This window comes from Schistocerca piceifrons, chromosome 3 (genome assembly GCF_021461385.2).
Source record: "Schistocerca piceifrons isolate TAMUIC-IGC-003096 chromosome 3, iqSchPice1.1, whole genome shotgun sequence".
NCBI classification, from domain to species: Eukaryota; Metazoa; Arthropoda; class Insecta; order Orthoptera; family Acrididae; genus Schistocerca; species Schistocerca piceifrons.
The window spans coordinates 706,813,651-706,826,488 of NC_060140.1; the positions used below are offsets into that span (position 1 = coordinate 706,813,651).

Consider the following 12,838-nt stretch of genomic DNA (forward strand, 5'->3'; position numbering starts at 1 on the left):
ATTCACTGCCCACTTCCGTTCCAAAGGAGCATTTCCAAAGCCGACTTTGTCTTTTTTGGAGTCAGTGTAGAATCGGCTTCTTCTTCATCGTCATCCTTCGAAACAGCCAAAATTTCAACGGCAGTCAGGGCTCTGCAGACTTCCACATGATCGTCAAAATGTACTTTATTTTCCTTAGCGTTTATTCTGTCTGGAGCGAGGTTCGCTTCTGTTTCCAGGATTTCGCAAATTTTATTTCATTATTTAACGTTGTGGGCGGATGCCCTTCATGTCACATCCGTAAACTAACCTACGGGAGGGAAGTTCTCCGCACCATCTGTCTGTGAATTGTCTAAGCTTTGTTCAGAGTGTCATCGAATTTCAGCTGTTTGTGTGTCGTATTTTCTGAGGCGGAAGTAGGGGACCAGCTCAAAGTTTGCCTAAACGAGCGTGGGAAACAACCTAAAAACCTGTCAGGCTGGTCGGAGTAGCAGTTCACGGTCGTTAATCAGTTGCGCGAGTTCGAACCGGTTCTTGGGCATTTCCCTTCTAGCAAGCTAGCTGTTGCATGTCGACTATATGAGCAGGTCGATCATAAAAATGTACAGAATCATCAAGTGTTAAATTTCCTTCAAAGCCAGGAAGGAGGCCTCACGTCTACTGGAACACCAAGTCTGTTTCTATACTGTACTGAGTCTGTGGTTCCTTGATGAATCCGCATTACTTGAAACAGTGCGAAGTCCTCATAGGGGTAACATTCTTCAGTGCTTCATCAGCGTCGATCGTCGGTGGCAAAACTTTATATTAGGCCACTGATCACCTTGAGTGCTATACAACACCAAAGTCACAACTTCTTTGCGGTGCAAAGTTTAAAACTTTAAATTATTATCTGGTAAAGCGGTTGTAATTATGAAGTGGTATGGCTTAGAAAAAGTGAAGTTTCACATTATCCAGACGTGGTGAATTATTGTGGACTACGAAGTTGTCTGGAATAAGGATTTTCCCTTCCTTTTTTGTGTCTTTTCTATGTTCAACAGCCACCCATTAAACAATCCTGTTGTAATCCATGCCTTTTTGTTGGAGCAGTAGGATACAGGAAATGATGTGACACCATTGAAAGATCGAAGGTTAGCAGCTTTCTCTACCAAGAGGTTTTTTTGCTGACATCTGTCCGTGTTACTCTGTTATATTTCCTTTCCATGACATTTTTCCTCTTCGACGATACATGTTCGATCGGGAAGATTCTTCAAAAATGACCCATTTCGTCAGTAGTGAACACACAGTTTCCTTTAAGCAAATTTCCCGCAGGTATGCTTTGTCTTTTACGCAAACTGTCGTTTCAACAAGCATTCTCCACCGCACGGGAGCTCACCTTACCGGGACCGCTTTTTCCACCCGTGTTATACGGTTTCGCCGGCCGCGGTGGACGAGCAGTTCTAGGCGCTTCAGTCCGGAACCGGGCGACTGCTTCGGTTGCAGGTTCGAATCCTGCTTCGGGCATGGATGTGTGTGATGTCCTTAGGTTAGCTATGTAAGTAGTTCTACGTTCTAGGGGACTGATGACCTCAGATGTTAAGTCCCATAGTGCTTAGAGCCATTTTTGATACGGTTTCACGCTTTCAGAAATCCGATATTTCTACTTCAAGATTGTCGGCAGTATGGCTACTTGCACTTCCTTAAAGTCACTTTTACGATTGATTCGTGCTGGTACAGACTTGAAATTAATGTTAGTTATGAGCGGTGTCTCTAGAGCATACGATAGACGAATGCGGAAAAGTACAGACTGAATCGTGCAGGAATGCCGTTCACCTTTCCCCCGTTTTTGTTAAATCCTGCGGACTATTGTATAACTTGTTCTTCGAGGACAGGGCAGCAAGGAGACAGCTTACCCTGACCGTTGTGTAACAGTCTACAGAACGTAGTCTCTCTCGCCAGAATAGCGTAGGAAAACTTCTCTTGGATAATATACTGATCACACAATATTTGCCAAAACTGCACCCAGTCGTATTATCAGTCCTCTGATGATGCTGCCATCTCAGTAGCTACGAATCATCTCACCATCACCTTTTATAACGAACTGTGACGAGTCCGATATTGCGAGTTTGAATTTTCAAGAGAAAACAGTCTGGGAATGGAAAGGTCCCAGCAACTGTCATAGAGACAAAGTTGAACTGGAAGAGTTTGATATCACAAATAATAATACTGAGGAATATGGGATGGAAATCAGCATGGAAAAGGATAACGTATTTTGTTTGACATACTTAGTATATCGGGGGGGGGGGGGGGCGGAGGGAAAGGAGAATTTTGTACATAACTCGATCACAAAATCAGTCACAGTTCAGACTTGGCCCCATCCGATTTTCTTGACAGTATCAACAAGCAGGCCTCTCGTTAGGAGAAATGGGTTCGTTGCCAGGGTGACTGTGCTGAGAAATAAATATATAGACACGAAGAACAAAGATATATAATGCTAACAACGTTTGTTTCATTTTAAAAGCTTTAAGAAATTTCGCAAAAAAGTTATGTGAAACATTTATGTTAACTTTCGAATTTGTATTGCCACCTGGAGCGATGCCGAACGTTTGCCACCAAATTGCAGTCAACAGCTGATGGTCGTAAGAAGTGACCGTAGTTTTTTTTTAATATAAACCGTTGGCAATTACATCTCGCATCGAAAAAAATGTTTTCATTTGCATCTGTGGCTCTACCCCAGAGAAGGTTAGCTGCGATGCACTACCTCACGAAGAAACTGAGGGTAGTTCGAAGTAAACTTCGCGAGACGACTTTGAGAAAACGACCGACTATAAAAGGAGACAGAGACGAGGGACGGGTCAGTAGAGCGGCGCCGCTGGAGACGCCGCTATCGTGCTCTGGAATCGATCGCGGGACCTGCACAGCTAGACCGACGGGACGACGCCGTCGCGGCGCCACTACGGGACACACGCGAGACACTACCTCCCCTCCCTCCTCCCAGACCGACTCCATCCCCACCCTTCCACATTTCGACTTATTGCGCATGCCTGAATCAGTGTGTCCACGTGGACAGCAGTTTGTACTTTCCACATCTGCAGCGAAACAATACACATCACCGAATCGCTGCGCTACTGAAGCCTTCTTGGAATGGACCCAGTGTACAGCCGTTCTCCTTTGCCTGCTTAGATATCATACTATGCCACGACCCAGTTGTTAACTACCGTGTAGCGCATTCTGCGTATGCTGTATGACCAGTTGCTTCCCTCGACTGCCCGTAGATTAATTTTCGATCCTCGTCACTTGTAGTACGCTGTCTACACTTGAGTATAGCACACACTTTCCTCACAGATAGTGCGACAATATGTGAAGTGCCATCGACCACCGACAGAGTACATGAGTTTCACATCATATTGCAGTTTCCTTTCTATACGCCGGAAGTTACAATCTGAGGTGAGGCAAATCTCATCCTAGTTTTTCCAGCACCGTCGTAGCCGAGATAGATAACTGTGTAAATCTGTAACGGATTCTGATGACCAAGGAGACGAATATTTTGAAACACTATTCCATCTAATCAATTTAATTATATCGTCACATGTCCCTAATTTTTACGTCAGCCGTGCAGATAAGACATAAAATTATCATATTGAAAAGTTTTAAAACAGTGCAGCGTTCATTAACAGTGAACTAATTATAGAAAGGACATAAGCTTAAATGAAAGAATGTGGAGGTACTTACTGTGCAGAACAGTGCTGGTATCAAAATAACGTGCCTTGTGAAAGCAACGTAAAACCTAAATCAGAATGGATAAGTTAACGTTCGTTCGTCTGGTGGTATTGCAAATCTTGAAGTCATATGCCGATGGTACTCCGATGGAAGTTATAAAATCTCAGAGAAAGTGGTGCAGTGATTAAGACACTGGACTCATAATTCTGGATGATTGATGTTCAAATCCTCAGCTGTTCAAATGTATTCATTTATTGTAGTGTTCTGTCCTTTAGGCATGTCTTCACGTACGGGTATTTTTGGCTCTCCATCTATCTCCTTGTTGTCATCACATAATTGTTTTGGCAGTTCCTAAGCAGTTTATTTTTTCTCTTTAATATACACTGTACTATTTGTCTATTTTTACCAACGCTTATTAATACTTGTTCAAATAATTAAATAGAATGCAGCAGGGCGATGTCTTCCACAACCGGAGATATTTCGACAGGTGGACAACATTCTGTCATTTTCAAAACAAAACCCATGTCTCACATTCTTAATACATCATAATTCTTACAACTTTCAGTCCATTGTTCTCTGTCCTCCTCTATATTCATATGTCAAAGTCCTCCAATCTTTTTTTCATCTTATTTCCCTAACACTCATGTTTCTGCGGCACACAAAACATTCACCACGGACGATGTCGGCGTTGTTACACGTAAAAACATCATATTGCTCTGTCGTGAACACTGGTTGTCTCTCTCTGGGAACAATCTCAGGAAGATTAAACTCTTCCCTCGGCTTGGGCGACTTTCCTCACTTCCTTTCGTCACTACGGAATATTTTTAACTTCACTATTGTGGGTACTGTCTTTCAGCCATCGTCGTCCGTTAAGCTGCGGTCTCCACACCAGTTCGACCTTACTGTTACGCGCCACAGACGGTGCGTTGCTTTCTCACCCAATGTGTTTTAACCCCCTAACGCTTTAATGTGCTTTTGTCATTTGAGCTATCCGAGATTTTAGCAGGTACAGCACAGACAACAGTACGCGTTCTATCCTTTAATCGTCGTAGCAGCACGACGGAAGAGATGTCATTATCGATAGTGAACATCGGTAGTCGTAGAAACTCTTCACCGCTGTGATGGATCTTTATACTATGTCCGCTGCTTTTTAACGAGCGTCCCACGTTTACTGTCATTTTTCATTCTAGTTTTATTCGCCTATTAATGCGCATAGGCTCCTGTTGGTCGAGTAACTTCAAGGACCATGGAGTGTCTTCCCTAGAAAATGGCCCATTTTATGTAATAATTTGGGTTCTAATGACCTAATGTGTTGAAAAGATAAAAGCGTTTAACCGGTCTTTTTCTCAGATTTTTGTTCATATGTAAGTTTTCCCTATATGCAATATGATGAATGAACGCTGGGTTGACTCGTCTGTAAAGGATGCAGTTGGTTTCTTCCCCATCCTTGTCTAATTGGGACTTATGCTCTAACACTAATGATTTCTTTATTGGCTTGACTTACTTAATTCCTTTGGCCCCTATGGGGGCATAGGGCATCCAGGAGAACTCGCCATCCGTCTCTGTCTTTGGCCATTTGCCTCAATTCTGCCCAGGTCTTGCCAACTCTTTTTGCTTCCCGTTCCACTGTCCTCTCCATGTGCCCCTTGGTCTTCCTCTCTTCCTTGTTCCCTGGGGATTCCATTCCAATGCTTTTTCTCGATGGCGCCATCTGGTTTTCTCATGGTGTGCCCCAACCAGCCCCACTTTCTCTGTCGTATCTGGTCTTCTATAGGTATCTGGTTTGTTATTCGCCAGAGCTCCTCATTACATATTTTTTCTGGCCACCAGATATTCATGATGCGTCGAAGACATCTATTTATGAAGCTTTGTAACTGGGATGTTATCTTTTTATCCATTCTCCAGCTTTCACTGGCGTACAGGAGGACAGCCTTCACATTTGTATTAAAAATATGGATTTTTGTTTTGTACGTGATATTTCTATTTTTCCATATTGGATACAATTGTATGAAAGCAGCATTTGCCTTTTTAATGCGGTTTTTCACCTCATATCCAGCTCCACCATCTTCCGCCACTCATATACAGGAATGAGTTGACAGTCTCCACCCGCTGCTCACCTATTAACAATGGCACCTCCATGTTCCCTGAATTTACTCTCATTTCCTTTGTTTTGCCTATGTTTATCTTGAGGACAGCAGTCTCTGCTTCTTCTTTCAGCAAGTTTAATTTAGCTTGCATATCAGTCAGCCTTGGAGCTAATAAAACTATGTCGTCTGCAAAATCCAAATCCTCCAGACGTTCGTGGATCCCCCACTGGATTCGTCGTCTCCTGCCTGCTGTAACTCTTCTCATAACAGAGTCTAGAACGAGTAGAAAAAGTGTTGGTGACAAAATGCAACCCTGCCGGACTCCTGTTGTTACTTTTATGGGCTCTGTCATATTTCCCTTGTGGACTACGCAGCATTTGTAGCCATCATATAGATCTTTTATGATGTTTAAGATCTTCTGTGGTATGCCATACTTCCGCAACACCTGCCAGAGCACTTTGTTTCACAGAATCGAAGGCCTTTTGAAAATCAATGAATGCCAGGTACATGGTTGCTTGGAATTCTTTGCTTTGCTCTAAAATGATCCTAAGAGTGTTAATAAGATCAACACGACTGCGTTGTGCCCTAAAACCGGCCTGTTCTTTACGCAGTCGCTTTTCAAGGGATTCTTTAATTCTGTTTAAAATAATTCTGGTGAGGACCTTACTGGGCACTGACAACAATGTAATACCACGCCAGTTGTTACAGTCTGACAAATTTCCCTTTTTTGGGAGCTTTACCACCAAACCATTTTTCCACTCCTTTGGAGATTTCTCTTCAAGCCAAATATGCTTCAGCAAAGGATGGAGCATTTTAACAGTACTTTCAATATCGGCTTTTAAGAGCTCCGGTGCTACGTTGTCTAGGTCTGGAGCCTTTGTATTTTTTAGTGTTTTCAAGGCAATCCTAATTTCGTCCATTGTGGGCCACTGCAAATTTATATCTTGATCTTCTTCGACTTCCTCTGGAACATCTCTTACTTGTTCCTCTTGGTTGCCTTCACCATTTAACAGTTCCTTGAAGTGCTCTTACCATCTCTGCAGTTGTGCATGTTGGGTTGTAAGCATCACCCCATCCTTGTTCTTAACTGGTCCTTCATGTCTGAAGTTCTTCATTGACAACCGTTTGGTAATATTGTAGAGCTCTTTCATATTTACTTGTCTTGCTGCCTCTTCTGCTAATTTTGCTTGCTCATCTATCCATTTCCTTTTATCTCGACGTAGCAATATTTTCACTTTTTTGTTCACCTCCGTGTATTCTTTATGCGCTTCGCTCTTCTGCGCTCTTGTCTTACAAATATTTAACTTAAGTTTTAGTTCTTTCCTGTGGTTGATTTCATTCCACGTAGCATCGGAGATCCATTCCTTCCTTTGATGTGCCTTAAATCCTAAGATTTTTCTCCCACATCTAAATAACTATCTTTGATTTTTTGCCAGCATGTTTCAATTGCCTCTTCCATAAAGTTTTCTTCAGAGAGGACCTGGAATCTGTTTTGTAGTTCAAGGGCAAATGTTTCTTTGATCTGTTGGTCTTTTAATCTTGCCACATCTATTTTCTTGCACCTGTGATTGAGCTTGGTTCTATTTGCCACTATCTTCAGTCTGAATTCTGCCAAAACTTACAACGTCTGCCCCTCTTCTATTTCTGACATCTAACAGAGAGTGTCGGAACTTGCGGCTTATGACTATGTGGTCTATTTGATTTTCGATAACGTGGTCTGGAGAAACCCACGTTATCTTATGGCAGTTACGATGTGGAAACAATGTGCCTCCAATGACTAGGTCATGTTCAGCGCATGTATCTATCAACATTTCACCATTTACATTCCTGATCCCGCATTCCATGCACGCCCATGATATGTTCAAGACCTTCATTTTCTGAACCAACTTTTGCGTTCAAGTCACCCATTAAAATTTTTATGTTCCTAGAGTTTGTTTGTCTAAGGACTCCGTTAAGCTCTGTACAAAATGCATCATTTAATTCTCCTTTAGCTATTTCAGTAGATGCATAGCATTGAATTACAGTGACATATCGCACATTTGTTTTAAAGTGTGCGGTTATTATCCGTTCTGAGACTGGTTTCCACTCCAGTAAGCTCTTCTTTCTGCTTTTAGATAGTAAGAGCCCTACACCATTCCTATGCATTGCGTCCTCACCTGTCTGACCCGCATACAGTAACACTCCACCATTTTGTGTTTGGAATTCCCCAGATTCTGGCCACCTTACTTCACTTAGTCCCAATATATCTAGTCGATAATCCTCCATGTCTTTTTCAACCTGTCTTAGCCTCCCCGCCTCTCTTAACGTCTTTACATTTCAAAAACCGATACGGGTTTTCCTTTTCAGGCCAAAGGTCATATCCTTAAAATCCATCCGGCTGTTCCTCCTTTTAGTTTCTGTGATGTGTGTTTTTTTGGTGGTGCGGGTTATCAGCCCACAGCCCCCGAGTGTCCTTGTGGGGCTGCCACCTCATGGCCTGGACACCTGCCAAGGTTTTATTTCAGGGTCTTACCCCTTAGATAGCTTGGCTTCACCACGACTACAGAACGCTATCCATCCCTTCGCAGTAAGGCCTATGTGCATCAACGTTGTCCAGATTTCCAAGGCTCTTCCGCTGTCCACATTAGGGGACTGTGTCTGCTGCCACACAATAAGGAGGAAAAGGAAAGGAAGGGAGTGTATAGGATGGGACAGAACAGAATAGAATAGAATAGGACAGGACAGGACACTAGACGGGACGTTGTGAGACACACTTTGTCTGGATCCTCTATGGAGACCTGTCTGGCTTGGGAGGCCCAGCTGGTAGTTACACCACCGCCGGCATAGCCCTCCACTTCATTGGATCTCACAAACCCGCTCGCCCACACGGACAGTGTTTCGTTAAGGCGGTGTCTCCTGAGAGGGGGCGAAAAATTCTGGTGTTCTTGTCTTCAGTATTGATCATCTTGATCCTGCATCTAAAATGGGTGTATTTGACAGTTTTGGGTTTCCGGAGGAATTAGATGGTTTCAGGCGTGCACTACACGCAAGAAGTGACTACCAGGGTGGTAGAGTACCTGTCGCTTGCACACGTGTTTTTTTTTTTTTAATTTTTTTTAGGTCAGAGTAACCACTCTTCCTTCCCCTCGTGAGATCAGGGATGCTTGCCTTCCGAAAGCGAAGATACATTAGCCATATTATTCTCAGAGAATGCCTGCCCACACAGATCGCAAGTAGATATTGTTAACATGTTGTTACTATACTGCAGGAGTACCCGTGGTAAGGTTTCAGAACTAGTATCACTTATTGAAGATTGTTGTATCTAGATTGTATTAGGAAAAGACAGTTGGTTGCAACCGGGAGTGAACAGGAACGAAGTCCTAAATTTAGACTGGAGTATTTATCGTAAGGATAGGTTAGTCGCCAGTGCTCGCGGCGTCTTTATTGCAGTAAAGAATTCGATAATATATAGCAAGGTTACCACGGATTTCGAATGTGAATTAATGTAGGTGGAGATATGTAGCGAAACTGGGTCAAACAAATTAATCGGATGCTTTAAATACCATCTACGTCAGGACGTGTATTGGTAGATAGCTTCAGATAGAACTTGCAGAATATTGTGAATAAGTTCCCTGACAGTGTTGTTTTAATGGGGGATGACTTCAACTTGCTAGGTATACATTGAGAGAGCCATGCTATCAAAACTGGTGCCAGGGACATAGATTAATGAGAGATTTTTCTGAATGTCTTCACCAAAAATTATTTCGAGCACATAATTAGAGAACCAACTCGTGACGGTAACGCCTTAGACATTCTAGCAAAAAACAGACCTGAACTTCTCGAATAACGTAGAGGAGGGTATCAATGATGATAAGGCTATGATAGCATCTATAGGAGTATGACTTTTATAAAGAATGTCAAGAAAGTTAGGAAAATATTTTTCCTTTAACAAGAGTGGCAGGATATAAATCGCAGAGTATCTGAGTAGTCAACGTCAGATATTCAGTGATGGGGAAGTGATGTGTAACACAAATTAAAAAATGCGAAAGTGTTGTTTTATATGTCAGACAAGTATATTTCGAGCAGGGTCTTAAGAGAACTTCGAAAAGGCAGATATTGGGATAACTGATAGCAGAATAGAGAAAACAACTACAATCGCTTCGTAGTGGAAAGGGATAAGGGCCAGATGAGATACGTACAAGTTTCTAAAGGGATTATGCGAAAAAACCTGCTTCCCTTCTAACAGCAATTTATCGTAGGCCGTTGGAGCAACTAAGGCTACCCAGCGACTGGGAAAAAGACGAAATGCTCCTCTCCAAAAATCAACGTGGTTTCCGCAGACAGAGATCTTGTGACGCTCAGCTCGCTCTGTTCATTTCTGAAATTGCCAGCGCTATAGACGTTGGCGCTCAGGTTGATGCCGTGTTCCTTGATTTCAGGAAGGCATTTAAGTGTCGCGCACTGTCGTTCAGTGAAGGGAAAAAAAAAGAGTGTACCGAATATCGGACCAAATTTGCGACTGGATTGAAGTCCTTGCAGACAGAACTCAAGACGTTGTTCTTAACAGAACAAAATCGACCGATGTAAAGGTAATTTGAAGGGTACTCCAATGAAGTGTGGTAGGTCTGTTGCTCTTTACCATGTACAGAAATGATCTAGTAAAATGCATCGGTAGCTCTTTAAGTCTGTTCAGATATTGCGGTTGTCTGTAAGAAGATAGCAAAGCCGGAAGACATTATAGATCTACAAAACGACCTGCAGAGGATTGATGAATGTTGCAGGCTCTGGTAATTGAGCCTGATCGTAAAGAAATGTAGCATATTGCGCATACACAGAAAAAGAAATCCAATACTGTACAACTACACTATTAATGACAAACTACTACTGGAAAAAGTATCAGGCGTAAAATATGTAGGAGCAACTATCCAGAGCGACCTTACGGGGAAAGAACACACAAAACAAGTAATGGGAAAAGCAGACGCCAGCCTGAGATGTTAAGGAAATGTAACTAATCCACGAAAGAAGCTGGTTGTAAGACGCGTGTTCGACCGATTCCTGAGTACTATTCATCGATTTGGGATCCTTACCAGGTAGGACTGATAGAAGAGGTAGACAAGATAGGCTTTGGAAAAAAACTGCAGTCTCCACTCGTAAACTGTTGTACAATGAAAGTCACTAACTCGGACTAGTTGGACGAGTCCCAGTCCAAATTATTGAAAGGCTGAATTACAGAAAAATTTGCTATTGTCTTCAGTATTGATGAACATCATAAATTCATCATATTGCCCGTTTCCGTGGAGACATGTACAAGTAATGGTCATTCCTTGATCGATGGACTGAATTGGCGAAGTAGTGTTTGGTAGAGAAAATTACTTGCTAGATCGATCAGGCTGATGATCAACAGCATTGTGTAAAAGCAACAACGCTTCCACATCTGAAGGTTTCGGTTCATTTTGTCAGGGTATGAAGTCGTGCTTGAACCAGACAATAGCAGTGTGATAGCTTTATACTGTAGATGACTGAGAGATTCTGCATAATATATTTTTGATTGCCCCAGGTTTTACAGATGTCCCAATTACGATTGATTTCAGATATTTTGAACTACCAGTGTTGGTACACAGAAGATTTGTGATTCGTTCCTTACTGAATTTACGTCCGCGTGTTGAAAACCAGTTTCATCTGCTTGCAGACCTGTGGCAGAGACCAATTTTCCTTTTCATTGACACTCTTCCATTCTTTGCGGAATTTTTCAATACTTGCAGCGTCTGCTCTTTAACTATCCATTCACACTTTACTGTTAAAGATATTGCGTCGATTATAGAATTTGAACAACTATCTAGTATTATCCTTTCAAACCTGTTTGGCCTAATTTATCTGCAAATCTTTCTGCTGCAGACTTCAGTTTTATTCCTGGTACAGGAACTTCGACGAAACTTGTTGTTTATACGACGTGTACAAACATCATCAGCAATGGTCAATTTTGGTTCTGTTTTCAGTTTTCATTTCCTGGGTAGTTCATCTTGTTTTAGCACCAACTCCGCAGTTTTATTACTATATTTTGTGTCTTAAAAAGTCAGCATAGTCCTTGTAATGCCGAGCTCCTTAATAAGACTCTGGGAAGAATCAATGGCTCATATTTTATCTCCCGAACGTAACGATGTACATTTACTCATCTTTGTTATTGTATTGTGCTGTACATCAATATAATATATTTTTGAGTGACCACAGAGAGAATTTAGCACGACTTGCGTTTGCTTCTGCAAGCAAACTTCCTTAGGTGATTGTGACCCACAGTGATAGATACGTCACTCATTATTAACCACAGGTGAAGTGATGGGCGGAGACACGTTCAACATTTTACAGTAAATAAGTTTGGCACCAATGATATCCGGTATAGTAAGGCGGCAGCATTTCACTTTGCGATGAAATACCAGCACTAATTATCACGAATTCCGAATGTGTGTCAGTTTAATGTATTTAAGATATAAAACGCTCCAGTTACCAAAAGTGAAAACGAAAAGCAGAAAATGAGACGTTTACGTAAGGCAAAAACGTTTATTTCTACTTTTATATAGTAGTGCAGTTGTACACCACAAGATACCGTTCAGTTTGTGACGAAAGGTACTGTGTGTACAACAATCATATCCCACCTTTCCTGACACTGTTCGCTAGGTTCGCGTGATCTTCCACTTAAATCTGTCAGGAAATGCGCTCCTTGTTGTGTACTAAGCAAGAGCTACACGAGAAGCACGGCGAGAGATCTCCACCATACAGGCGCAACTTCCACTGACAAGCACAAAAACACAACGCGCTGCGGACATTTGGACAGTTCGAAACCTGCGTCCAGACAGTTCGCTTCAGGGTCTACAGTTAGCTCAGGCTACCTTTTGGTCTAGCACTCACTATTTATGGAGTAGTTGGAATATCGAATGTCGGCTCAATTACAGTCAGTTATATTCACAATATATAGACTGTCAACAGAGAGCAACAATGCTTTAGATTTCATTGTATTAGATTTAGGACTTAAAGTGCCATGCATCAAACAATACCAAAGTTAATTAGTAGTCTGTAACATACCTTTACTGATTGCTGTTTGT

General features: G+C 42.1%; 1 protein-coding gene across 3 annotated transcripts in view; it reads left to right on the forward strand.

The window, feature by feature from the left end:
* The window catches only part of LOC124789826 (bestrophin-2-like), a 472,401-nt gene that overhangs the window by 367,571 nt on the left and 91,992 nt on the right, over positions 1-12,838 (forward strand). The gene's annotated exons all lie outside the window — the stretch shown is intronic.